Genomic DNA, 26,737 nt, shown 5'->3' on the forward strand with positions numbered 1-26,737 from the left:
GCCACTGCACCAGGGCACGGGATGAGCTGGGGTGAAGCGCCAGGATTGGCGCATCTAGTGGATGCGCCACGTCTGGGGTGCCTGCGGCCTGCTATTTTTAGGCTGTGAAGGCCCAATAACTATGGACCTTCCCACCCTGAGAATACCAGACCACAGCTGTCCGCTTTACTTTGGCTGGTGATCCAATTTGGGGGGGACCCTACTTTTATTGTGTAATTATTAATATTTATAAAATAATTATAAAAAAGAGCCTGAGGGGACCTCCACATTTGATCCCCAACCACGGTAAAGCTGTGGTTTTCAGGCTACAGCCGTCTGCTTTACCCTAGCTGGCTATCAAAAATGGGGGGACCCAACGTCATTTTTTTTTTAACTATTTTTTAAATAGAAAAAATTAATGGGCTTCCCTGTATTTTGATTGCCAACCAAGGTAACGGCAGGCAGATGGGGGTGGCAACCCATAGCTGTCTGCTTTATCTGCGCTGAGAATCAAAAATACCGCGGAGCGCTATGTCATTTTTTTAAAGATTTATTTTTACAGCACTGTGATGTCCAGCAATCAAAATACAGGGAAGCCCATTTTATTTTTAGTTATTTAAATAAATAATTAAAAAAAATATATATGGGCTCCCGCTGCATTTTTTGTATTGCTAGCTAAGGGTAATCCAAGCAGCTACTGGCTGCTAACCCCCACTGCTTGGTGTTACCTTCACTGGCAATGGAAAATCCAGAGAAGCATTTTTTATTTTTTTTGCCAAAAAACTACAAAAAAAGGACGTGAGCTTCGCCATATTTTTGTATGCTAGCCAGGTATAGCAGGCAGGTGCTGGAAGAGTTGGATACAGCGCCAGAATATGGCGCTTCTATGAAAATGCCATTTTCTGAGGCCGCTGTAGACTGCAATTCGCAGCAGTGGGGCCCAGAAAGCTCAGGCCAACCTGTGCTGCGGATTCCAATCCCCAGCTGCCTAGTTGTACCTGGCTGGACACAAAAGTGGTGCAAAGCCTACGTCATTTGTTTTCTAATTATTTCATGAAATTCATGAAATAATAAAAAAAGGGCTTCCCTTTATTTTTGGTTCCCAGCCGGGTACAAATAGGCAACTGGGGGTTGGGGGCACCCGTACCTGCCTGCTGTACCTGGCTAGCATACAAAAATATGGCGAAGCCCACATAATTTTTTCAGGGGGCAAAAAACTTCAGCATACAGTCCTGGTCGGAGTATGCTGAGCCTTGTAGTTCTGCAGCTGCTGTCTATCTGTATGGAGAAGAGCAGACAGCAGCTGCAGAACTACAAGGCTCAGCATACTCCATCCAGGACTGTATGCAGAATTTTTTTGCCCACCAAAAAAATGACGTGGGCTTCGCCATATTTTTGTATGCTAGCCAGGTACAGCAGGCAGCCACGGGCTGCCTCCAACCCCCAGTTGCCTATTTGTACCCGGCTGGGAACCAAAAATATAGGGAAGCCCGTTTTTTTTAATTATTTCACTTATTTCATGAAATAATTAAAAAACAAATGACGTGGGCTTCGCCCCATTTTTGTGTCCAGCCGGGTACAACTAGGCAGCTGGGGATTGGAATCCGCAGCAGAGGTTAGCCCGAGGTTTCTGGGCGCCTCTGCTGCGGATTTCAGTCCGCAGCCGTCCCAGAAAATGGCGCTCTCATAGAAGCGCCATCATCTGGCGCTGTATCCAACTCTTCCAACAGCCCTGGAGCCAGGTGGCTTGTTGGGTAATCATGAGTTAATACTGGCTTTGTTTTACTAGCCAGTATTAAGCCAGAGATTCTTAATGTCAGGCACGTTTGACCCGGCCATTAAGAATCTCCAATAAAGGGTTAAAAAAAACACCACACAGAGAAAAAATACTTTAATAGAAATAAATACACAGACACATTAGAGACTCCATCTTTATTACCCCCTGTCAGCCCTCCACGATCCTGCTCTTCTGTCTTCTTTCTTTCTAGTGTAGTAGTAGTGACGATTGTAGTGAGGATGAGGTTCCCCAGCCCATCATGGGCTGAGGCATCTCATCCTCACTACAATCCTCACTAGTGTAGTAGTAGTGACGATTGTAGTGAGGATGAGGTGCACCAGCCCATCATGGGCTGGGGAACCTCATCCTCAGTACAATCCTCACTACAATCGGGAAGCAGCGTGCAGCCTTCACTCCGTGAGTGATCACTGCTGGCTGTCTTCGGTAACAGCGGTAACGCTGACAGACGCATTACCATAGCAACGGTGCTCTCGGAGCCGCGGTTAGCGATGACGTCACCGCTAACTGCGTTGCTATGGCAACGGTGATCTCTGTTAATGACCGGCTGTGTCAGCCGATTCCTAACGGAACGGGGAGTCGACCGTGTGCTAGAGCAGTACACGGCGATACACATATGTGCACCGTGTACCGGAGAGATGCACTCGCAGGTCCTACATGACGTGTCATAGTCATGTGACCAGTCTGTAGCCAATGAGATAATAGCCACGTGACTGGTCACATGGCTATTTTGATGTCACGATAGGTCCTGCATCTCTGCTGGCAGTGCAGGTCACCGGGAGGATTCAGCGATCATCGGATGGAATAGCGGCAGGAGACAGAGTGCAGAAGGGATCGCGAGGACCGGTAAGTGTTATGGCAATGTTTATTAACTGTTTGTGTACATTTATAATGCATTTTTATATGTTTGTGATTGCCTCCCATTATAGCCTATACGTTCGAGTTCGGTTCGTCGAACGTTCGACGAACCGAACTCGAACGGGACCCCCGTTCGGCGAGCCGACCTCGAGCCGAACCGGGACCGGTTCGCTCATCTCTAGTTCTGAGGCTCCATGTAGAAAGGAGGGATATTGTCACGAGTTTCTTTCATCCTTATAGTGTTGGTGAGAGCAGTTCTGGGATCTTAGCTCCTCATCATCTTGTGAGGCTGTATAATATATTTACTCTCTGTTGGTACTACTTGGGTTAATGTCAGTTTTTCCTCGTAGCAGTGCCTGATTAATTCACCTTATGTGCAGCTGGTGTGTGACCACTCCCATCTTCTTCAAATAGTCACATGATTCATTAGCTGGTGCCATATAATCTCATTGTTCTTGCCTTTATTATTGCAGTTGTGGGACTAGTGCTTTTGCCAGCCATCTCAGTAGTGAGGGAGTGCTCAGGGCTAGCAAGGGATTAGGTATCCCGCTTGGCAATGGGTTGAAAGAACATATATAGTAATATTAGTGTGTTTATAGCACTGCTCCAGGTGAGTGCAGGAGGTGTCCCTGCTCCCCTCTACCTATCAGCAGGGCTCACCACTGTAACTGTGTCCCCAGTGTATCCTGTTTGTAGCGGTGCTGACTGGGGACTCTGGTGGGAATATATATAATATATAAAGCTGAATTTGTGTATGTATGTGTGTGTGTGTGTGTGTGTGTGTGTACAGTATGTCCGGGATTGGCATCTGCACCGTCGCAGCTACGGCCACAAAATTTTGCACACTCACACTTCTGGACCCCGAGAGCATCATAAGCTATGTTGTGAGGTGAAATTTTAACCCCGCGCGTTCCAATTTACCAATCAATTTTGCCCTTATCTACATAATGGGGAAAAAGTGAAACGAAAAGTGAATCCGCACCGTCGCATTTACAATCATGAAATTTTGCACAGATACCTCATGTGACCCAGGGAACATCGTAGACTATGTTTTGACCAGAAAATGTAACCCCGCGCTTTACAGTTACTCTCTAAAAAACATGGCTCTATTAAAGTAAATGGAGCCTGGAACTACAGGTTATTAGTAGGAGCTGTGATTGGTTGCTATAGGACCAAAAGACATTCATAGTATAAGAAGCTTATATGTGGGGTAATAAGATGTCGGTGGGGAGATGGATAGAGAGAGACAGACAGAGAGACAGACAGAGAGACAGACAGAGAGACAGACAGAGACAGACAGAGAGACAGACAGGGAAAGAGACAGAGAAATAGAGACAGACAGAGAAAGAGACAGACAGAGACAAACGGTGAAAGAGACAGACAGAGAAAGACAGTGAAAGAGACAGACAGACAGTGAAATAGACAGACAGAGACAGACCTCGAAAGAGACAGACCTGGAAAGAGACAGACGGAGCACATTACTTGGCCAATTTAGTTAAATCTGTGTGGAATATCTGTGTTGTTGAAATACATGTTGTGAAATGCTCCTATTAGCTTAGTTTTTGCCTTTTAATAATTAAATTTCTATCTATTTGTTCTGTGGTTTTTGTGTGCAGAATACATTTTTGTTAATACATTCTATTTTGTTAACAACAGTTATTAACCCGGGCGAAACCGGGTAGTACAGCTAGTATATATTATACAATAGAAAAAAACAGAATGAAACAGGGATTCACTTGCTGGTTCCCCACGCTGGTACTAACCTGACTTCAAACCGTACTGGCAGCACCTTTACAATGTGAACAGGTGCGTATCTGGATGGTGTATAAATATGAGAAAATATTCCCGCCGCACACTGTGAAAAAACAAAATAAATTCTACCTTATACATAAATGGAGGTATTTAGAATATTATAATGGCCATTGTAATACCAGCGCAGCGCGCCTTCACGGCAACCTCCTTTACTGGGATCTACACTACAATGCATCTTCTCTGGGTTTTAAAAACCTACAATATCAGCAGGTGAACAAAAAGGAGGCTAATGAATAAGCCAGGAGCTGGGGTGAAAATCCAGCAAACAGAGCACCACTCCCTGTTATATGCATTAACATTAATTGCCAGTATGGTTTGAAGTCAGGTTAGCACCAGCATGGGAAGCCAGCAAGGGAACCCCTGTTTCGTTCTGGTTTTTTTCTATTGTATAATGCATATAACAGGGAGTGGTGCTCTGTTTGCTGGATTTGCACCCCAACTCCTGGCTGCTTCATTAGCCCCCTTTCTGTTCACTAGCTGATCTTGTAGGTTTTTAAAACCCAGAGAAGATGCAGTGTAGTGTAGGACCCAGCAAGGGAGGTTGCCGTGAAGGGGCGCTGGGCTGGTATTACAATGGCCATTATAATATTCTAAATACCTCCATTTATGTATATGGTAGAATTTATTTTATTTTTTCACAGTGTGCAGCTGGAATTTTTTCTCATATATATATATATATATATATATATATATATATATATATATATATATATATATTGTTAAAAACAAAAAAAGGGAACTCAAACAACAAAAAGGCATTTTAGAGTTCACTTTATTTTTTGAGCAGTATATAGATATATATATATATATATATATATATATATATATATACATATAAAAATATTATAAGGAACACTGTACCAACAGTTAAGCATGGTGGAAGATCCACAATGCTGTGAGGTTGTTTTGCTGCCTCTGCTGCTTGAATACTTGCCTGTATCACAGAATTATGAAATTAGAGAATTATCAAGAGATTTTAAAGTGATATGTCCTACCCAGTGTAAGAACTTTTTGGTTTGAGTCGAAGATCATGCGTCTATAAGCAAGACAATGACCCAAAGTACACATTCAAAAGTACACAGGAATGGTTGAAAATTAAAATATGACCTTTTTTAAAATGGCCAGCAATGAGTCCAAACATCAATCCCATTGAAAATCTTTGTGGTGAGCTGAAATCTGCCATTGGGAAGAAGAAGCCTGCAAACATTCAAGAGCTTGAACAAACTGCAAATGGAGAGTGGGAGAGAATACCAGCTGAGAAGTGCAAAAAGCTTATAGACGGCTACAAGAAACATTTGGAGTCTGTGATCAATGCTAAAGTTTGGGCAACCAAATATTAATTACTGGTGCCTTTATTGCTGCACATGCTGTTTATTTAGTTTCTTCTTTGAAATTGCCACATGTAAGTTGACAAACAATGTTTTATTGTTGTATTACCTTGAACCACTAATTCTGATACATTTTCATTGTACAATGTATGAAAAAATTAAGGGCTGCCAATAATACTGATCAGCACTGTACATATATGAAAACATTTGTACAGTTATATATATATATATATATATATATATATATATATATATATATATATATATAGATATATATATTTTATACACACAGTATATGACATGCATTTATATACAGTTAGGTCCAGAAATATTTGGACAGTGACACGATTTTCGCGAGTTGGGCTCTGCATGCCACCACATTGGATTTGAAATGAAACCTCTACAACAGAATTCAAGTGCAGATTGTAACATTTAATTTGAAGGTTTGAACAAAAATATCTGATAGAAATTGTAGGAATTGTACACATTTCTTTACAAACACTCCACATTTTAGGAGGTCAAAAGTAATTGGACAAATAAACCAAACCCAAACAAAATATTTTTATTTTCAATATTTTGTTGCGAATCCTTTGATGGCAATCACTGCCTTAAGTCTGGAACCCACGGACATCACCAAACGCTGGGTTTCCTCCTTCTTAATGCTTTGCCAGGCCTTTACAGCCGCAGCCTTCAGGTCTTGCTTGTTTGTGGGTCTTTCCATCTTAAGTCTGGATTTGAGCAAGTGAAATGCATGCTCAATTGGGTTAAGATCTGGTGATTGACTTGGCCATTGCAGAATGTTTCACTTTTTTGCACTCATGAACTCCTGGGTAGCTTTGGCTGTATGCTTGGGGTCATTGTCCATCTGTACTATGAAGCGCCGTCCGATCAACTTTGCGGCATTTGGCTGAATCTGGGCTGAAAGTATATCCCGGTACACTTCAGAATTCATCCAGCTACTCTTGTCTGCTGTTATGTCATCAATAAACACAAGTGACCCAGTGCCATTGAAAGCCATGCATGCCCATGCCATCACGTTGCCTCCACCATGTTTTACAGAGGATTTGGTGTGCCTTGGATCATGTGCTGTTCCCTTTCTTCTCCAAACTTTTTTCTTCCCATCATTCTGGTACAGGTTGATCTTTGTCTCATCTGTCCATAGAATACTTTTCCAGAACTGAGCTGGCTTCGTGAGGTGTTTTTCAGCAAATTTAACTCTGGCCTGTCTATTTTTAGAATTGATGAATGGTTTGCATCTAGATGTGAACCCTTTGTATTTACTTTCATGGAGTCTTCTCTTTACTGTTGACTTAGAGACAGATACACCTACTTCACTGAGAGTGTTCTGGACTTCAGTTGATGTTGTGAACGGGTTCTTCTTCACCAAAGAAAGTATGCGGCGATCATCCACCACTGTTGTCATCCGTGGACGCCCAGGCCTTTTTGAGTTCCCAAGCTCACCAGTCAATTCCTTTTTTCTCAGAATGTACCCGACTGTTGATTTTGCTACTCCAAGCATGTCTGCTATCTCTCTGATGGATTTTTTCTTTTTTTCAGCCTCAGGATGTTCTGCGTCACCTCAATTAAGAGTTCCTTAGACCGCATGTTGTCTGGTCACAGCAACAGCTTCCAAATGCAAAACCACACACCTGTAATCAACCCCAGACCTTTTAACAACTTCATTGATTACAGGTTAACGAGGGAGACGCCTTCAGAGTTAATTGCAGCCCTTAGAGTCCCTTGTCCAATTACTTTTGGTCCCTTGAAAAAGAGGAGGCTATGCATTACAGAGCTCTGATTCCTAAACCCTTTCTCCGATTTGGATGTGAAAACTCTCATATTGCAGCTGGGAGTGTGCACTTTCAGCCCATATTATATATATAATTGTATTTCTGAACATGTTTTTGTAAACAGCTAAAATAACAAAACTTGTGTCACTGTCCAAATATTTCTGGCCCTGACTGTATTTACAGAACTGTACACTTATTGATGATTTAGATTTATCTTTTGTTCCTTCACTTTGCATTTTGTCAATTTATTAAAGCAAACAAATATCACTTATATTTTTTAAATTATTGCAGAGATATATATTATAAAATATTGTTCATTTTAGTTTCAGACAAGAAGTTTAAAAATCTTAGCGATGCATTTAGCGATTTTCAGTAAAAAAAATAGCGCTGCCACTGACAACTTCTTTTAGCTGACAATAAAATTAAATGAAAGGTTGCTCACTGGTAGACTGCTGCAATATTAATAACTTTATAAATAATGCATACTGGAAAGCTTTAAGCAATACATTTTCACAATAGCCTTAGCATTTTTTGTAAGTAAATAGTTTTAGATATTTACAACATTCTTGGGGATTTAAAGAACTGCTAAAGTGTAAATATGAATTTAGAGTGCACAGTATTACAAAATACATTATATTTTACCTTGTTTATGAAGATTACAATAATTCAACATGTAAATGAAAAATATGCAAAAGAAAATGTGCATTAAACCTATATGATGCAGTAGAAATGTATTTATCAATTTTAAATCAATTTTATTGTGTTAACTCCTGATAAGAATAGCTTTAAAATGACACCTACATCTGATTTGCTTTGGTTTGGTGGGTTTCCTTTAATGTGCAAATGACATGGAAGCTAGACATGAGCAAGCCATTTTATCAAATTAGACAGCTTTGCAAAATTTTCTGGCAAAATAACACTAATGGTAAATTGATTTGCCAGAAATCAAATGTTGTGCAAAGCCTCAAATTGCTCTGAAAAAAGACTTCTATGATACTCTAAGGGGTACTTTGCACATTGCGACATCGCTACTGCGATATCATAGCGGTCAAATAGAAAGTGACGCACATCCGGCGCCGGTAACGACGTTGCAACGCTTAAAACCTAGATGCGCCAATAAACGATAGCAAAAGCGTCGTAAATCAGTGATCTGTGTAGCGTCGGCCATTTTCATAATGTCGCACCAATAGGAGATACGATGTTGTTCCTCATTCCTGTGGCAGCACACATCGCTGTGTGTGAAGCTGCAGGAGCGAGGAGCATCTCCTTACCTGCCTCCACCGGCTATGCGAATGTTTACGTTCCGCTCATCTCCGCCCCTCCGCTTCTATTGGCCTCCTGCCATGTGACGTCGCTGTGACGCCGCACGACCCGCCCCCTTAGGAAGGAGGCGGGTCGCCGGCCAGAGTGACGTCGCAGGGCTGGTAAGTGCGTGTGAAGCTGCCGTAGCGATAATGTTTGCTATGGCAGCTATCACAAGATATTGCATGTTCAACAGGGGTGGGTACTATCGCGCTCGGCATCGCTAGCATCGGCTAGTGATGTTGCAGCGGGCAAAGAACCCCTAAGTTATAAGACTTTATCCATACTATTTAAGCTTGTTAAAAATAACAGTAATGTCAAAATGATCCCTAGTAGTGATGAGCGAACCCGTGGCTTTTTGGGTTTGCCGAACCAGCTTGGACTATAAAAAATCTGGTTCAGCAGTCAAACTTGACCTCAAATCTGACACCGGATGCCAAACCCCATATAAGTCTAAGGTAGCTGAAGTTGTGTGTTATAAAATTGTATTAGTAAAGGCTAAGGAAGAAGACATAGAAAATAAGGAATAAAGCTAGACTGATATTCTTACTGACTTTCTACAGCTGTCACACTGCTTCGATCATTAGCTCTCGTACATATTTACTGTTTTCCCCACCCACCGTCAGTCCCAGCATCTGTCATTGTTTGAAGAAAGACTGCGCCCCCACCCTCTGTGGCCACGTCTGCGATTGGTTGGAATCACATCAGCTGTCTACATCTCTATAGTATTAGGTTCATCCCTGTCTCCAGAGCCAGCCCCATACACCACCAGGTAATGCAATAGCTCTTTTGAATTTAGGTGCAAGGTGCGTTCTATTCTCCTGCACACTCCTTCTGCCCTTGGTACTTATAACTACTTAGTGTGTCTATAAAGTTCTATAACCATTAAGCAGAGTTGTGTTTGCTGAGTTTGGGTTTCACCTTGCTTACTATTCATGTGATGCTTTTATGAGGGGCACATGATTATTTACACACCTGATTACAGGTATATATATGCACATATATCAGTTTAACGTGCACACCCATAGACTCTCTGAGTTTTTGCATATACCTATTATATGTTTTTTTCATTACATCATGATATTGGTGTATGTATAATTTAAACAATCTATACATATACATTAAATTACTTTTTTGGCTGGTTCTGTTTGGCATTTTCCTTACCCCTCTAACCATTCATAAAGGAATATTTACTCCTTTTCCACGCCATTGGCGACCTATTCCATGTCTCGTATGTCCTTTTGTACTGTTTTGTATTGTCTTTTAATCATCATTAATAAAAATTAATATTTTTGAATCATACTTGTGCCTTATCTCCTTTTCTCCTTTCTGATATCTCTATAGTAGTGTAAAAAAAAAAGAAATTAAAAAAAGATGTAGGGTCCCCTGTATTTTGATACCCAGCGCAGATAAAGCAGATGGGTAGAGGCTGCAACCATCAACGTTATCTTGGCTGTGAATCAAAATATGAGGGACACAATGTGGATGGCATTCTCAGGCTGGGGAGGCCCATGGTTATTGGCTCCCAGCCTAAAAAAACACCCTTTTTCTCCAATTTATTAATTACCCAAACACCCAGGTCTGACGTTCTCTACACAGCGATATTCCATGACGATCCCGGCTCTGCTACATACTAAAGTTGCACCATTCAGGCACATTGGATAACATAACTGTGTGCTGCAGTTTCAGGCAGACACTGATTGAGCTGCAGCTGTGAGTGGTGACATTACTGAGTTTACTTACAGTCACAGCTGGAGGTTCCCATGGTACCCCACCCGTGACTGCAGGTAAACTTACCTCAGGTGAACTCATAGAACTCAATCAGACCTGCATCTTCTGTCATAAAAACACATTCTTTTTGCCAAAAGATGCAGATTTGGTGCTTGAATTTTTACACCAAATTCCTGCACCAATACTGGACCTCCTGGCAAAAAAAAAATAATCAAAATGCAATGCAGTTTTGATGCGGTGTTTTTCCAGGAGATGCAGACATAGTGCAGGAATTTGGAGTATATATATTCCTGAAACAAACCTACATCTCCTGTCAGAAAACTGCACTTAAATTGCTTTTTTGCCAGTAGATGTATATTTGGTATTGGAACTTATACAACATATTCCTGCAACAAATCTGCATATTCTGGCAAAAAAAATAAAAATAAAAAAACACAATGCTGTTTTATGGTTATTTTTGTTAGGAGATGCAGATTTGGTGCAGGAATTTGGTATGCAAGTTCTAGCTCCAAATCTTCATCTCCTGGCAGAAAATCACACAAAAACTGCAGTTTTGACACAGTTTCAGTGCGGTTTTCTGTCAAAAGACGCAAATTTAGTGCAGAAATATGGTGCAGATATTTCTGCACGAAATTTGCATCTCCTGGCAGAAAACCACACCTAAACTGTGAGGTTTCTTTGCCATGAGATGCAGATTTGGTGCAGGTATTTGGTGTATAAATTCCAGCATCAAATCTGCATCTACTGGCAAAAAAGACATGTTTTTCTGCCAGGAGATGCAGATCTAATTGAACTCAATTAGTTCACATGAGGTGAGGTCACTGAGCTCCCTGAGTTTACCTATGGTGAGTTTACCTGCGGTCACAGGTAGGGTAACGTGGCAACATCCAGCTGTTACAGCAGGTAAAGTCAATGATGTTGCTGCTTACATCTGCGGCTCAGTAACTGTCTGCTTAAAGCCTCAGTGGGTAGTCATGTTCTCTAATGTGCCCATGCAATTCTACTTCAGTATGTAACAGAAACGGGATCATTATGGGACATTATGATGTGGATTATGTCAGACCTGGGTGTTAAAAAATTAGAGAAAGGGTTTTATTGTTTAGTTTTTTTAATAAGGCATTTTTCTGTGTGTATTGTATGTATTTATTTTTACTTGCAGGATTAGTAGTGGGAAGGTCTCATAGACCCCAACCCATTAGTAATCCAGAGTTTAATGGCAGCTGTGATTTTTGGCAATTCATAGCGGTCATTTACCTTTTTTTATTACCCCGATTCCCACCACACCAGGCCAATTGGGATGAGCTGGGTAAAGCACTGGAATTGTCACATCTAATTGTTGCGACAATTCTGTGGGGCTCTTGGCTACTGATTTTAGGCTGGGGGGCCAATAACCATGGGCCTCCCAATCCTAAGAATACCAGACCACGGCTGTCAGCTTTATGTTGGCTGAGTATCAAAAATAAGGATGACTGCATGTTATTTTTTTTTAATTGTTTATTTAATTAACTAAAACAAGAACAACATGGGGTCCTTCATATTTTGATACACAGCCAAGGTAACGTGCACGGATGGAAGCTGCAGCCTGTAGCCATTTGCTTTTTCTGCGCTTTATCAATATACAGAGGTCCCTACGTCATTTTTTTATTTCAGCACTTGATACTGCTCCACAAAATATTTTTAAAATTCCATTATTATTTTATTTATTAATTTTATTTTAATAATTTAAAAAACACATGTAAAAATATAAGTACAATTCTTACGCATTTCAAACCACAAAGTTCCTTAATCATTTTAATGTATGTTTTTCAAATTACTACAATTAAATGGAGATATTTTGTGGAGCAGAACCCACTGCTGGAATTTTTTATACATTACTTATGCTTCTATTCCTCGGAGTGCAGCTCCTAAATTTCCGTGCATCTAAATGGGCTCATATTACTGGCAGTGACATAGTAGACTGAAAACTTTTTTTTTCCTATGCTTTTTATTTATTTATTTTTACACTCCATTAAGGAACCCAGACAGCCTCTGTGAAGGCAATCAATTAGAGACCCCAGCACGCCGGCACATTGTTTTACCAGTGAAAGACAATTTAACAGATGGTGGGAGGGGGAAGCATTGAATATGCATGAGATGTAATGAGCTGACCTGGAAGTAGTGGGACAGCTGCACACACGGACACTGGTAAGTATGTCCTGCTTTAACTATTTTTTTATTATTATCCGTGTGATCAAACCCCAGAGGAGCCTTACAAACAGGTAAAAAATAAAGTATACAGCACAGATAAAGCATACAGCTACAGGCTGCTGCCCCCAGCCATGCTCTTATCTTGTCTGTGCATCAAAAGAAGAGGACCTGCACGCAGCTTTTTTTTATTAATTACTTAAATAAATAATTTTTATAAAATGGCATGTGGTTCCACCAATTTTGATACCCAGCCATGATAAAGTCCAACATCTGAGGACTGGTATTCTCAGGCTGGGGAGACCTATGTAACATCCATTAGATGCAACAATGCCCGGACTTTACCCAACTCTTTCTGATTGCCCTGGTGTGGTGGCAAAAGAGGTAAAAAGGGGTTAAAGCAACTCATAGCTGCCACTAAGCCCTAGATTAGTAATGCGAGGCGTCTACAAGACCCCCCCATTACTAATCTGTAGTGAAAAGAAATAAAGACAAACACTGAAAAAATAATTTATTTAAACTATAAGACAAAAAAGCATCTTATTTAACCACTTTAATAACCCCCAAAACACCCCTGCAGGTCCGACGTAATCCACACAAGATCCGAAGAGTATTCCAGCTCTGCTGCATCTGAAGTCACTGTGCATGGCCATAGAACAATGACCACCCCCTGTGAGTTTTAGGCAGAGAATGAATGAGCCACATGATCAGAGGTGACATCACTCAGATGATCAGAGGTGGAGATTGCCATCGTCCTTCACCTGAGACCAGGTAACCTCACCTGAGGTCATTCAGTTTAATTACGTCACCTCAAATAACGTTGCCTGGTCGTGGATCCTTTTGCATGAATTACTGCATCAAAGGTTCAAAATATTATTCACATTTGCTTGTCAGTGTGTGTAGAATTAGACTATTTTAACAGGTGTACAAATAATCAGTAGGACTAATTATCTTTTTCAGCAGATTTAGTGGTTAAGATGAATGCAAATTAATGTGTGCTTTTAATGAAGCAGCTCTATAAACACTTTGATAAGGCAAGCAGCAGAAGCTCTGCTATCTCTCTGACTATCAATTAAATCTGTGTTTTGCTCACACCCTAATGTTCTTCACTAATGTTCTCTCAAAAATACTATCCATACAATTTTATCCCTGGTTTATAGCTGTGTTTCTCTACCTCAATAGCTAAGATGTGAGCTATAGCATCCTTTCTCTATCCAGATTTACCACAAAAGGCCTGGTGCAATAGTAATCCTTTAACTCTTTGTTATGGTCCAAAGAAACATTCCTTAACTCATAATGACGTACCTATCTGTCCTTCTAATGCATGCTTTCACAATAAGCCCACATTATTCCCCTCACATGTTGGCTGATCTGATCAGCCGACAACGTCAGCTAACATACCCGAAATGATAAAGTATGTAGTGGGAAAAAAAGAAAAATGCCAGAATTATGTTTTCTTGGTCTCCTCAACTTTGCATTAAAGTGCAAGAAAAGGTGATCAAAACATCATCGCATCTACCCAAAAATGTTTGAATTAAAACAGGTCAAGGCACAAAAATAAGCCATCACTGAGCCCCAGATCACTAAATGAGAGAACGTCATTGGTCTTGTAAATTGTCAACAAAAGCACAATTATTTTTTTTAACAAAATTTAGAATTTTTTGCACCATTTAGATAAAAGAAAAACTATACATCTTGGGTATGTACGAACTCAAACTGACCTGTGGAATCATATTGGGAGGTCAGTTTTACCATATAGTGGACATGGTGAATAAAAAAAAAACAAATAATTATGCAATTACATTTTTTTTCAATTGGAATTTTTTGCTGTTTGAAAAAACCACCTAAACAAACCTCTAAAACAATATTCTTTATTGATATTCAGTAAAAACAATATAGGACACCAAATGTCTGGTAACATATAAGACAAATGACAATGTGCTCGTGAAAGACCCAATGAAGATCAGGGAAAGCGTGCAGGAATATAGTAGCTGATAGTTAGATGAGATCTAGATTTTCTGGGAGGGGCTAAATGACCCTCAACTTCTCCTGCCTGTCTGCGGAGAGTGTTATAATGTTTCGAACACCCCCCGCTCCGGGTGGCTGTCCCTTCCTATCCCTGTTCTTCACTGGCCTATACCCACCACCAGATCAGGTGCATTGTGTAAGACCAGGACAACGTATAAAATAATAAATTATGTTGGTTCCTGAACAAGACTGGACTCTGTGTTTCAGTCTAAATACTGTATAAACAGCAGTTAGGATAAAGCTCCTGGGTCCACCTAAGGCCGGTACCCACAGCTTCTCCCGACGCGTTTCCCCCCCTCCTAACTGAATGGTAGGGGGATTTTTTGCTGTTTCACAGTACAATATGTAGCAGAAGGAATGGTGTCATTCAATAGTACAACTCATTCCACAAAAAACAGGCTCTCAATTGACTATATTGACAGAAAAATAAAAACAGTTAGGGCTCTTGAAAGAATTGGAGGAAAAAATGGAAACTGAAATATGTGTTGAGGTGAAGGGGTTATCAATTGTTCCATAGTGGCAGGATTCATAATGTTTCTGAATGAAGCTACCACGGCTAGGAAATACTGTTGCGTATAAATTAGGTAGTAAAAGTCAAAGTAAAATTCAGTATAAAAAGCTGGATGGGAAAAAGTGCAATAGGGTCTTACAAAGTAACACAAAATAAAAATAATAGGGGAATGTGCTCATCTTATTGGGTTGTGTGTCACACAACCAAATATTAAGCCTGTAACTAGCTGCTGTTAACGTGGAACTACTACTGTGCTGTTGAAGATACGACACACATCCAAGAGAGGTATAATGCAAAGTGATTTAATTCAATGCGTTTCAAAATGTAACCCTACTTCTTCATCAGGAAATCCACCAGTATGACAGACAACAACAGTAGCACAGTCTATAAATAGCTGCTGGTTATTCAAAAAAGAGGGCTAAAGGAAACACATGACAGTAAAGGCCGCTTTACACACAACGATATCGCTATCGATCTCGTTAGCGATGTGACACACCGAGATCGTTGCTACGATTTGCCGAGGTCACTCATGGGTCATTTTGTAGCGGTCACACGTACCCATCTCACAAATGACGCTACATCATTCAGCGCTATATTGTTTGACCAAGGCGGTCGAGTGGACACCGTCACACAGCAATCCTCCCAATGATTCTGGCAACGACAGAGGCGTATAATTGCATCCGACTTATCAACCATGGCTGTCAAATCAGAACGCAGTTGCTACCACCAATCAGAGAGGAGGAGGTGTGGAGCATTGCTCGTAATGACACGCCCGCGTCGCTGATGACGGATGCACTAATGATGTTGTTCATTATTGGCAAGGCGTCAAATGTAGCAATATGTCTGCTGCATTCCAAACAACGAACAATATTTTGAAAATGAACGACGTGTCAACGATCAACGTTTTTCGTTTTTTTAAGATCGTTCGGAGTCGCTCGTAGGTGTCAAACGCAATGACATCGCTAATGACAATGGAAGTGCTTCACAAAAACTGGGACCCCGACGACATATCGTCAGTTAAATCGTAGCGTGTAACGGGGCATTAAGTCAGAGCTCAAAGGGTTAAAGGAGGCGCTTAGGATATACATTCTCTGATACAAATAAAGATATATTTTTCTATTTCCTTTCTTAGATCACAAGCAAGAAAACAAAGACGCATGAAGAAAAAATTAAAAACAACAAAAAAAGGAAAGAAAAAGAAAGAAGAAAAAATAGAAACTGAAATATTTTTTTTTTATGTCTGGAAACACCAAGGTGGACTAGAACCCACCAATGGTCAATAAAGCATAACCTGAGATGACTGGACCTTACGGCTTGTGCTCTGGCATTATTGGGTGTATATAACAAAAAGCTAAAAAATAATTAAAAACCGTTGTTTTTTTAAAAGCTTCTGAATATGATGAGATTGAAAGATTAAAAAATAGTACTGATACTGAAATAAAGAAGAAAAAAGAAAAAAAGGGAACATGTGGACATAATAAAATACATATATAACAATGAAAGAACATACTAGATATAAACAAATATGTATATTAAAACTTTCCATTTTGTTATATTATTAAAAATATATATAACAAACATGTGATGGGTGATTTAATAATATTAAATAGTGCGCTGTATGAGATTGACTGTGAGTGAAATAAAAATATATCAATATACTGTATATAGAAATATGTTAAATCTTAAAGGAAAGAGTCTTTAAATTTACCAAATATGAAACACATCCAAGAGGCAGACATAGTAAAATGTATAAACATTTTTATTTTGAATAAATGCATAGGGTGTGACATAAATACATAATAGTCATGAAAAACCAGAGTATGAAAAGTGTAGGATCCTATGGATCTCAAAGCCCGCGAAAAAACATGGGAGACACAACTGGACCGAGTATTTGAAGCTGGAGGGGATGAGTTACCTATTTTGAGTTCAAGGACTGCCCTAGACTTCATGAACAGTCTTAAAACCATGCTCAACAGGAAGGCGAGATTATGGTGGAATGTAGCCTTTATGAAGAGATACTTGGATAGGGGGTTGATCCCGAGGGGACTGAGGGTCAGGGTGTTCCCTTCTTTTATTGTCTCTGATGAAACGGTTAAAACCAAATGGGAAGAAGCTGCGTCCAGCTGCTCCAGGACTTTCATGCAGCTCTTGATTGAGCTGAATGAGAAGTCCATTAGTGATTTAGAGACTGAAATTGTGGACGCCCAGACCCACCTTTCCTCGGAATTAACCCCTGAGGAACTATCCAGATATAACGAATCATTGGATAAGGAGTTTTCTAAATGGGAGAACGAGATTCTTAACACAAAGACCAAAAAGTATCAGCGGGATATAGGAACGGACAGGTGTTTCGTTGGCGGGGTACTCCTCACCCTAAGAAAAAACACCATACCTCATCTATGTCGATTTCGGCTTCGTCCATTTCTTCATTAGATGAGGACCCCGCACTTGATAACACTAGGAATTTGAGACCTATCACCAGGGCTACTAATGCCCGTAATAAACAAACTATAACCTCTGGCGGTGGACGGGTGGCTCCTCTTCCAGTTCCAAGGAAAGGGGGAGAATCACATTTGGAGGTAATAAATCTATCTAAGCACACGCTCACCCCTGTGCAGACTGAGGTCCTTAAGCTGGGACTGTCCTTTGTGCCCCAGACTAATTTTAATGTCTTTTCAGTAATTAAGGACCTCCACCTGTTTTTGCGGAAGCTAGTACTGCATAAGCTGCACTCCAAGCAAACCACAAATGAACCCAGTACTTCCATTCGTGAACAGGAAGCTATAGCTGCACTCGAGGAACTGGAGGAGGAATCTGCCTACCACGCACCAGGTAATTTCCCACGCCATATTATGCCAAAATCTACCACGTTCCCGCCTCTGTCATTATGTCCCTCGATCCAAATTTTTGGTGAATTGGTGACTAGAGACATTCAGCAACTCTCACGTAGTGGTGGGAAAAATAACCTCACCAGACAGCAACAGGCGGCATTGAGGGAGGTCCAGTCTCTTGATGGGGTTTTGATTAAACCCGCCGACAAGGGGGGGAACGTGGTGATATGGCCAGTGGAACTATATGAGAGGGAGGCATGGCGTCAATTGAGGGATCGAGAGGCCTATGAGCCCCTCCATCATAACCCAGTGCGTGGCTTTACCAATGACCTCGAGGTGATCCTATTGAGGGCATTTGAGGCAGGGATTATTCCTAAAAAAATCTATGAGGGCCTCTTAGTAAAAACACCAGTGGTTCCAACGTTTTACCTCCTCCCCAAGATTCATAAAAACCCTCGGATACCCCCGGGCGTCCAATTGTCTCTGGCATGGGAAGGCTATGCGATGTCACATGTAAATTTATTGAACATTACTTGAACCCTTTGGTGGAGACGTTGCCCTCCCATGTCAGAGACACTTCCGACGTCCTCAGGAGATTAGATGGGCTTATCTTGGAGGAGGAGGCTATGTTGGTAACCATGGATGTTGAGGCCCTCTATTCTAGCATTGGTCACCGCGATGGTCTTGCTGCCACAAAGTTCTACCTTGATGCGAGTAACCTCGATGAGTCCCTGTCTGGTCTGCTTATGGAGTTGTTGGAGTTTGTGTTGACGCACAACTTCTTCGTGTTTCGGGACCGGTTCTTCCTCCAGCGGCGCGGCACTGCGATGGGGCGGCTTGCGCACCGTCTTACGCAAACCTCTTTCTCGGCTTTTGGGAGAGGGAGGTTTTCGGGGACAGTGTGCCGGCTAGCTCCCATGCGCAGTGCTGGCTCCGCTATATTGACGACATCCTTGTCATCTGGGGTGGAACCAGTTCTGAGCTAGAGGATTTTGTGCGTCGCCTCAACTCCAATGACCTTAACATCTTTTTGACCCATCAGATCGGACCTCGGACCATCGATTTCCTCGACATTCGGATTTCTGCTGAACCTAGTGGCTTAGTATCTACTACTATTTTTCGCAAGACCACCGCGGTTAATTCCCTCCTCCATGCTACCTCAGGACATCCCAGGTCAACTGTCAACGCAATTCAGCTGCCGAGGATGTCAAAACATTATTAGGGCTACCACTTTTTGCTCCGCAGACGGAGGGAGAGAATTCTCCATTCATGAATACATCTCCTGCAGCACATCTGGCGTAATTTATTACGCCACATGTGGCTGCGGTAAGATCTATATTGGTTTGACTTCCCGCCAGCTCCGTATTCGTACGAGAGAGCTTGTGCGGGATATCCTGGCAGCCAAGGAGACCACCAACCCTGAGACCCTAAAAATGATACCCCGCCATTTCAGAGAGATTCATAATTGTGATCCAGTATCTCTGCGGGTCAGGGGTATCGATAGGGTACATCTAGGGATCCGAGGCGGCGACCTCAAAAAACGCCTGGCACAGATGGAGTGCCGCTTGATCTTCATTTTGGGCACTAAGACACCACATGGTCTTAATGAACGGCTTTCTTATGCCCCGTTCCTTTAGCCTCCTAGTCTCCCTGTTATACAGTCAGGGCCAGAAATATTTGGACAGTGACACAAGTTTTGTTATTTTAGCTGTTTACAAAAACATGTTCAGAAATACAATTATATATATAATATGGGCTGAAAGTGCACACTCCCAGCTTCAATATGAGAGTTTTCACATCCAAATCAGAGAAAGGGTTTAGGAATCATAGCTCTGTAATGCATAGCCTCCTCTTTTTCAAGGGACCAAAAGTAATTGGACAAGGGACTCTAAGGGCTGCAATTAACTCTGAAGGCGTCTCCCTCGTTAACCTGTAATCAATGAAGTAGTTAAAAGGTCTGGGGTTGATTACAGGTGTGTGGTTTTGCATTTGGAAGCTGTTGCTGTGACCAGACAACATGCGGTCTAAGGAACTCTCAATTGAGGTGAAGCAGAACATCCTGAGGCTGAAAAAAAAGAAAAAATCCATCAGAGAGATAGCAGACATGCTTGGAGTAGCAAAATCAACAGTCGGGTACATTCTGAGAAAAAAGGAATTGACTGGTGAGCTTGGGAACTCAAAAAGGCCTGGACGTCCACGGATGACAACAGTGGTGGATGATCGCCGCATACTTTCTTTGGTGACGAAGAACCCGTTCACAACATCAACTGAAGTCCAGAACACTCTCAGTGAAGTAGGTGTATCTGTCTCTAAGTCAACAGTAAAGAGAAGACTCCATGAAAGTAAATACAAAGGGTTCACATCTAGATGCAAACCATTCATCAATTCCAAAAATAGACAGGCCAGAGTTAAATTTGTTGAAAAACACCTCATGAAGCCAGCTCAGTTCTGGAAAAGTATTCTATGGACAGATGAGACAAAGATCAACCTGTACCAGAATGATGGGAAGAAAAAAGTTTAGAGAAGAAAGGGAACGACACATGATCCAAGGCACACCACATCCTCTGTAAAACATGGTGGAGGCAACGTGATGGCATGGGCATGCATGGCTTTCAATGGCACTGGGTCACTTGTGTTTATTGATGACATAACAGCAGACAAGAGTAGCCGGATGAATTCTGAAGTGTACCGGGATATACTTTGAGCCCAGATTCAGCCAAATGCCGCAAAGTTGATCGGACGGCGCTTCATAGTACAGATGGACAATGACCCCAAGCATACAGCCAAAGCTACCCAGGAGTTCATGAGTGCAAAAAAGTGGAACATTCTGCAATGGCCAAGTCAATCACCAGATCTTAACCCAATTGAGCATGCATTTCACTTGCTCAAATCCAGACTTAAGACGGAAAGACCCACAAACAAGCAAGACCTGAAGGCTGCAGCTGTAAAGGCCTGGCAAAGCATTAAGAAGGAGGAAACCCAGCGTTTGGTGATATCCATGGGTTCCAGACTTAAGGCAGTGATTGCCTCCAAAGGATTCGCAACAAAATATTGAAAATAAAAATATTTTGTTTGGGTTTGGTTTATTTGTCCAATTACTTTTGACCTCCTAAAATGTGGAGTGTTTGTAAAGAAATGTGTACAATTCCTACAATTTCTATCAGATATTTTTGTTCAAACCTTCAAATTAAACGTTACAATCTGCACTTGAATTCTGTTGTAGAGGTTTCATTTCAAATCCAATGTGGTGGCATGCAGAGCCCAACTCGCGAAAATTGTGTCACTGTCCAAATATTTCTGGACCTAACTGTATATGGGCTTTGATGCTATTGTAACTCCCACTCTGATATTCCCCGAGGATGGATATTTTATGTATTTCTATGATGCATGTGTCTGCGCTGGGGGTTACCCCTTGCCCAGATTTTATTATATTGATGTGTTCTCCCTCATAAGTTGATGCCTGCTCATGCTGGTACTTGTGGCAGTCATATATAACTCTATTTTAACAGTGTGTTTTTTATATTCGTTTAGTTAAAATGGATCAATTGCCACTATCTCGTCACCTTACTACCATTCTAGGCCTTCTTCAGGAATTAACGGAAATTCTGTGGCAATCATGCCTTTTGAATGAGTCTTATACTTCTAAACTCATGAAGGAATCACGCAGCAGTTGCCTGTTTTTTGCATATTCATGTATTATTATGTGATTACTTATATTTACTATGTACTCTCTGCAGACGTCTGCTTCTTTTTCTTTTTCTATTTCCTATATATCCTTTTTCCTATTAATTTCCATCTATTTGCTTCCCTTTATAAACTAGTAACAAGGGTTTTTACCTTCTGCCTTGCAGGCTAGAGGTGATTATCGTATTAATGCATTTTGTTTGCATTATAACTTACGGTTGAGATGGCCCTTTTCTCTTCCTGGATGGGAGACACTAGCGACGCGTCACTGACATAGTGTCCGCCTCTATGGGAGCGCCTGTGTTGGCGTCCTTAGCAGCGAAGGACCAGAAGCACTAGTGACGCGTCACTGACATAGTATCCGCCTCTATGGGCGCGCCTGTGTTGGCGTCCCTAGTAGCGAAGGACCAGAAGCACTAGTGACGTCACCGGAGGTTTTTTCTCCATCCGGCCTTCGCTAATGACGCTGAACCACGGCGCAGCCCGTAGTATAACATCATGACGCGCCGCTTAATTGGCGATTAAGTGGCAATTTTGGTCCCTTTATAACCTTCATACTCAGCACTCATTTCTTATCTGTCCCCCGACGAAGCACACCACGCGAAACACGTGTTGGGACGCCGGTCCCCACGTGTACACCTGGGTCCAAGTTCAGTGATCTGCCTTCCGGGTAAGCTGTCCTATCTTGTTAGGGTATGCTTTGAGATTTTTGTCATCTCCTAGCTAGCCACTTTTGCACTTGCATTTAGGCACTTAATTGCATATCCAGGCTCTTGTGCAGATCACTGGTGAGATTTGATATCTTTCCCGGGGTCACGTGGGGTTTCTTCCCCTCCTACACTTTTCATACTCTGGTTTTTCATGACTATTATGTATTTATGTCACACCCTATGCATTTATTGAAAATAAAAATGTTTATACATTTTACTATGTCTGCTTCTTGGGTGCGTTTCATATTTGGTAAATTTAAAGACTCTTTCCTTTAAGATTTAGCATTTTTTGAGTTGTTACCTGATATTTATCCACTGTCCTATATGTTTTCTATAAAGAAATATGTGCAGTATTTGTTAGGTATAGTACTAATAAAAGTTGATATATAGACTATAGGCTATAGTTAGATGGGCAAACCAGAATTATAAAGTTTAAGGTACCGAACACATAGTGTTTCTGCACAAGGTCCCGAACATGTTTTTTCCTGGGAAACCCATGTTACAGTTTGGGTCCAGTTCAGGTCCAGGGGCTGTAAAAAAAAAACTTCCGACGTAGTCCAAAGGCGAGCATCTCTTCAACTCTGCTGCATCTGTGTGATCAGACAAACATAGGTCTGCTCACACAGACGAACAGGCACAGACTCAGCTGAGAGCTGTCAGAGACTTTACCCAAGTGCACAGCTGAGGCCGGTGAAGTCAGAGTCGGGATTACCCAAGGGCACAGCTGACAGCTCCCAGCTGAGTCTGTACCTGCTCGTCTGTGTGAGCAGATCTGTTTGTCTCCTCTCACAGATGTAGCAGAGTTGAAGATGCTCGCTCGTCTTTGGACTATTCAGAGGATTTTTTTGGGGGGTAATACACATGGAGTCCTAAATATTTTTTGTTTTATTTCTAATAAAATATTTCTTCTCTTTGTTGTTGTTTAATTTTACTGTTAAAATAACTGACAATCACAGATGCTGTCACAGAGTGGGCGTCTATGATTGGATGCTGGAGTAACCTGAAACCAGCCCATACATTCTAGCATCTAGAATGTATGTGCAGATTACAGGTTACTCCAACAGACAATCACAGATGCCCAACGTGATAGCGTTTGTGATTGGATGTTGGGACCCTCACACATATAGTAGTGTAAAAATAAATAAATAATTAAAAAAAGTACGTAGCAGTCCGTGGTACTCTTGATTCTCAGCGCAGATAAAGCGGATGGCTGCGGGCTGCTACTCCCATCTGCCTGGATTTACCTTGGCTGACAATCAAAATAAGCATCTCTACAGAGCGAGAAGCAGGCTGACAGTGATAGGCTAAGCCATGGACTTAGGTGAACCCTGACATCACCGCAAACACGGGCACAAAAAGCCGAAGACTGACGAGTGATGAGCAGTGCAGTGAATACCCCTGGAAGTTAATGATCAGATCCAGAAGCAGAAGCAGCCGGGAGATAGCGGGCCTGCCGGACACGTTGTGGGACCAGTAAGTATAATGACAATGTTTATTATTAACTATATTCTTTATTTTACAACCTTCCCGCCCCATCCCATAACTGTAAAGTCCAAGCTCGGGGTTCGGACGCAAGTTTGCATTATCTCTGGGCCCGAACTCGAACTTTACAAAAAGCTTGGGCGAGTCTCCAGATCCCGAACATCGGGGGGTTCGCCCATCACTAGCTATAGTCTATGCAATTGTCTGGCTTTAACTGTAATACAAATATATTGCAAGGGAAAAATGGAATTATATACCGAGGACAAACATTAATAATACTGAGTACTGGCTAAAAGGAAAGCAAGGGTTGAGAGAGAACACAGCATGGTAGAAGGAGGTTAATTGGAGGAAGGAACTGAGCAGCAGATAAGATAGATGTGAGAGCTGGGAGCAAAGGCTGGAAGGAATGCACAGAGAATTTTGTATAAAGCTTACAAGTGGAAGTGCTGGCTGGTCCTTTCTAAAAGATATGGCTAGTGTTGGGGCCATGTGGTGAAAATATATAGGACTGGGAGATGCCATGATCCTGGATGGGAGCTGGCTGTGTCATCAGAAGTAACATAATGTAGTCGTGTAAACATGTGGTAGGCAGCTTTATGGGGTGAAAGAACCAAGCATCCCCATAGAAGTGACATTGGCATTTTTAAGGTTACGATAGCAGCAGCGTCACGGGGAGTATTGCTTGCAATGAGGATTTACTGATTGCTGTTGTGAGAAGAGGTTTTCTAAATAATGCTGTAGAAGGGTTGAAGTGTAGAGAATGTGTTAAAAGACAAATTAAAAGGCTGTAGAGTGATTGGACATGTTACATCTTATGATTGGAAAAATGTAACATCTAGTGAATTCAAATTAGACTCTAAATAATTGTCTGTCTTTGGAACACCCACATGGCTGCCACACTCGCCATAATATCCATGTAAGACATTCATTATTGACGTCGGTTTTCTGTTTGTTTTATATAAAATGTATCAGATTTAATTTGAATAATTTGTAAATTAATTGTTTTAATGTGCGCCATCTAATTATTTTTTTATTAATACACTCATACTGGGGCCCCAAAGGGGCTTAAAAGGAAGGCCGCATGACTAGGATGCTTGCCAGGTCCTGGTTTACTTTTAGTGTTAATAAAGGAGAGTGTGATGTGAGCGGGAGTGAAAAACAGGGTGATGACCAAAGTGGGACGTTTTACATGATGGTGTTTGGAGTTTGCTTCTAGTGTTAATATAAGAGAGTATGAGGTGAGAGGGAGTAGATAATAGGGTGCTGGCCAAGGTGGGGCCTTTTATATGATGGTGTTTGGGATCTGCTTTTACTGTTAACATGGAATAGAACATGTGGCAAGATGGAGTGGGCTATAGTGGGAAGCCTTACCTGATTAGTGCTTGAATCAGCATATATGGGACACAAGGTGGAGTCTGGGAGGTTCATTTGTTAGTGGATCAGTGTGTGGTGTGAACACAGCCGCCAATGAGATGGAAGCCTTGCTGGAATGTTGTAGGGCCATATTTGTGGATCAGAGCTCTTCATGGCTGCAGGAACATTTGAAAATATGGAGCTGTGAGAAGAGTGAGACGGCTGCTGGACCAGCACCTCCAAAGCGGGCCAGGAGATCGCATCTACCTGAACCTCAAGTGTACACCATGGGGACACTGCAGGCAAAGGAGCTCCTCCGGGGACCCTCCAGTCATTGAGTAATGTCGGACAGGCCAGCCAGAAACTTGGCAGTCCAGGAGGAATCCACGCCGAGGAGCTGCACTTCTGGGTAGCGGGCTTGCTGGATTTAAAGAAACAGCTGTCCTATGGATATAAAAGTGGGACAACGGGTGGCCAGTGCTCTGGAATGTGACTCGGAGGCTTAGGACTAGCCAAACAGAAATGAAGGACAATAGGATACAGGCTGTTCCTAAGAACAGGGGCGGCAATAAAGAACCCAAACAGAAGAGGACCATTAGATGATCTTCAAAGGGGGGATGCAGCAGGATGACGGGCTGCCAGTGGGTGGACAAACTTTTCCCTGCTCTGGGACTACAATTGGTATTGGATGAGAACCCACTGGTGGCAGATGAGTTAAATGTCGACTCCTAGGAGAAAGGATTGACGTCTTCTGGGGAGGATTTTTTTGCAGGTGATATACGAGTTTGCCGCAAAGTCAGCCTGCTAAGCAAAAAGGTCACTGCGGTGTGAGGTCTGTTGTGAATGCTAGCAGAGGAGGGAGACCTGGGGAGGATGGTGGGCCCCTTTTACACCCTTCCCTTCCAAGTTTAAAATTGTTTCCGTTATGTTTGGATTCCAAGAAAGAGCCTAACAAATATCACATGATTCACCATTTATCTAGTTCTAAAGGGTCATCAGTGAATGAGGGGTTAGATCATGAGCTGGTTTCAGTGTCCTATATGTTAGACAGGTGGTAGAATGAGTACAGCAGCTTGGATAGGGGGCATTGGTAGCTAAGATGGACATTGAGGCTGTTTACCACTGCTCCTGCTGCATCCTGATAGCTTTCACATGTTGAGGTCTATATGTGGGTGGGCAAATATTATGTTGACTGTTGTTTATCCATGGGATGCTCAATCTCATGTGCCTATTTTGAGAAGTTCTGTTCTTTTGTGGAATGGAAATACAGGAGAGAGTCAGGTGTTGAATCAATTTTACATTATTTAGACGATTTCCTGTTTTTGGGACCAGCAGGGGCCCAGACATGTAATGTTTTGT

At 41.8% G+C, this 26,737-nt stretch overlaps 1 protein-coding gene across 2 annotated transcripts in view; it reads right to left on the reverse strand.

Moving 5' to 3' along the window:
• GRIK2 (glutamate ionotropic receptor kainate type subunit 2) overlaps positions 1–26,737 on the reverse strand; it is a 1,450,753-nt gene that overhangs the window by 672,198 nt on the left and 751,818 nt on the right. The window lies entirely within an intron of this gene.

Source organism: Anomaloglossus baeobatrachus, chromosome 3 (assembly GCF_048569485.1).
Source record: "Anomaloglossus baeobatrachus isolate aAnoBae1 chromosome 3, aAnoBae1.hap1, whole genome shotgun sequence".
Lineage (NCBI taxonomy): Eukaryota > Metazoa > Chordata > Amphibia > Anura > Aromobatidae > Anomaloglossus > Anomaloglossus baeobatrachus.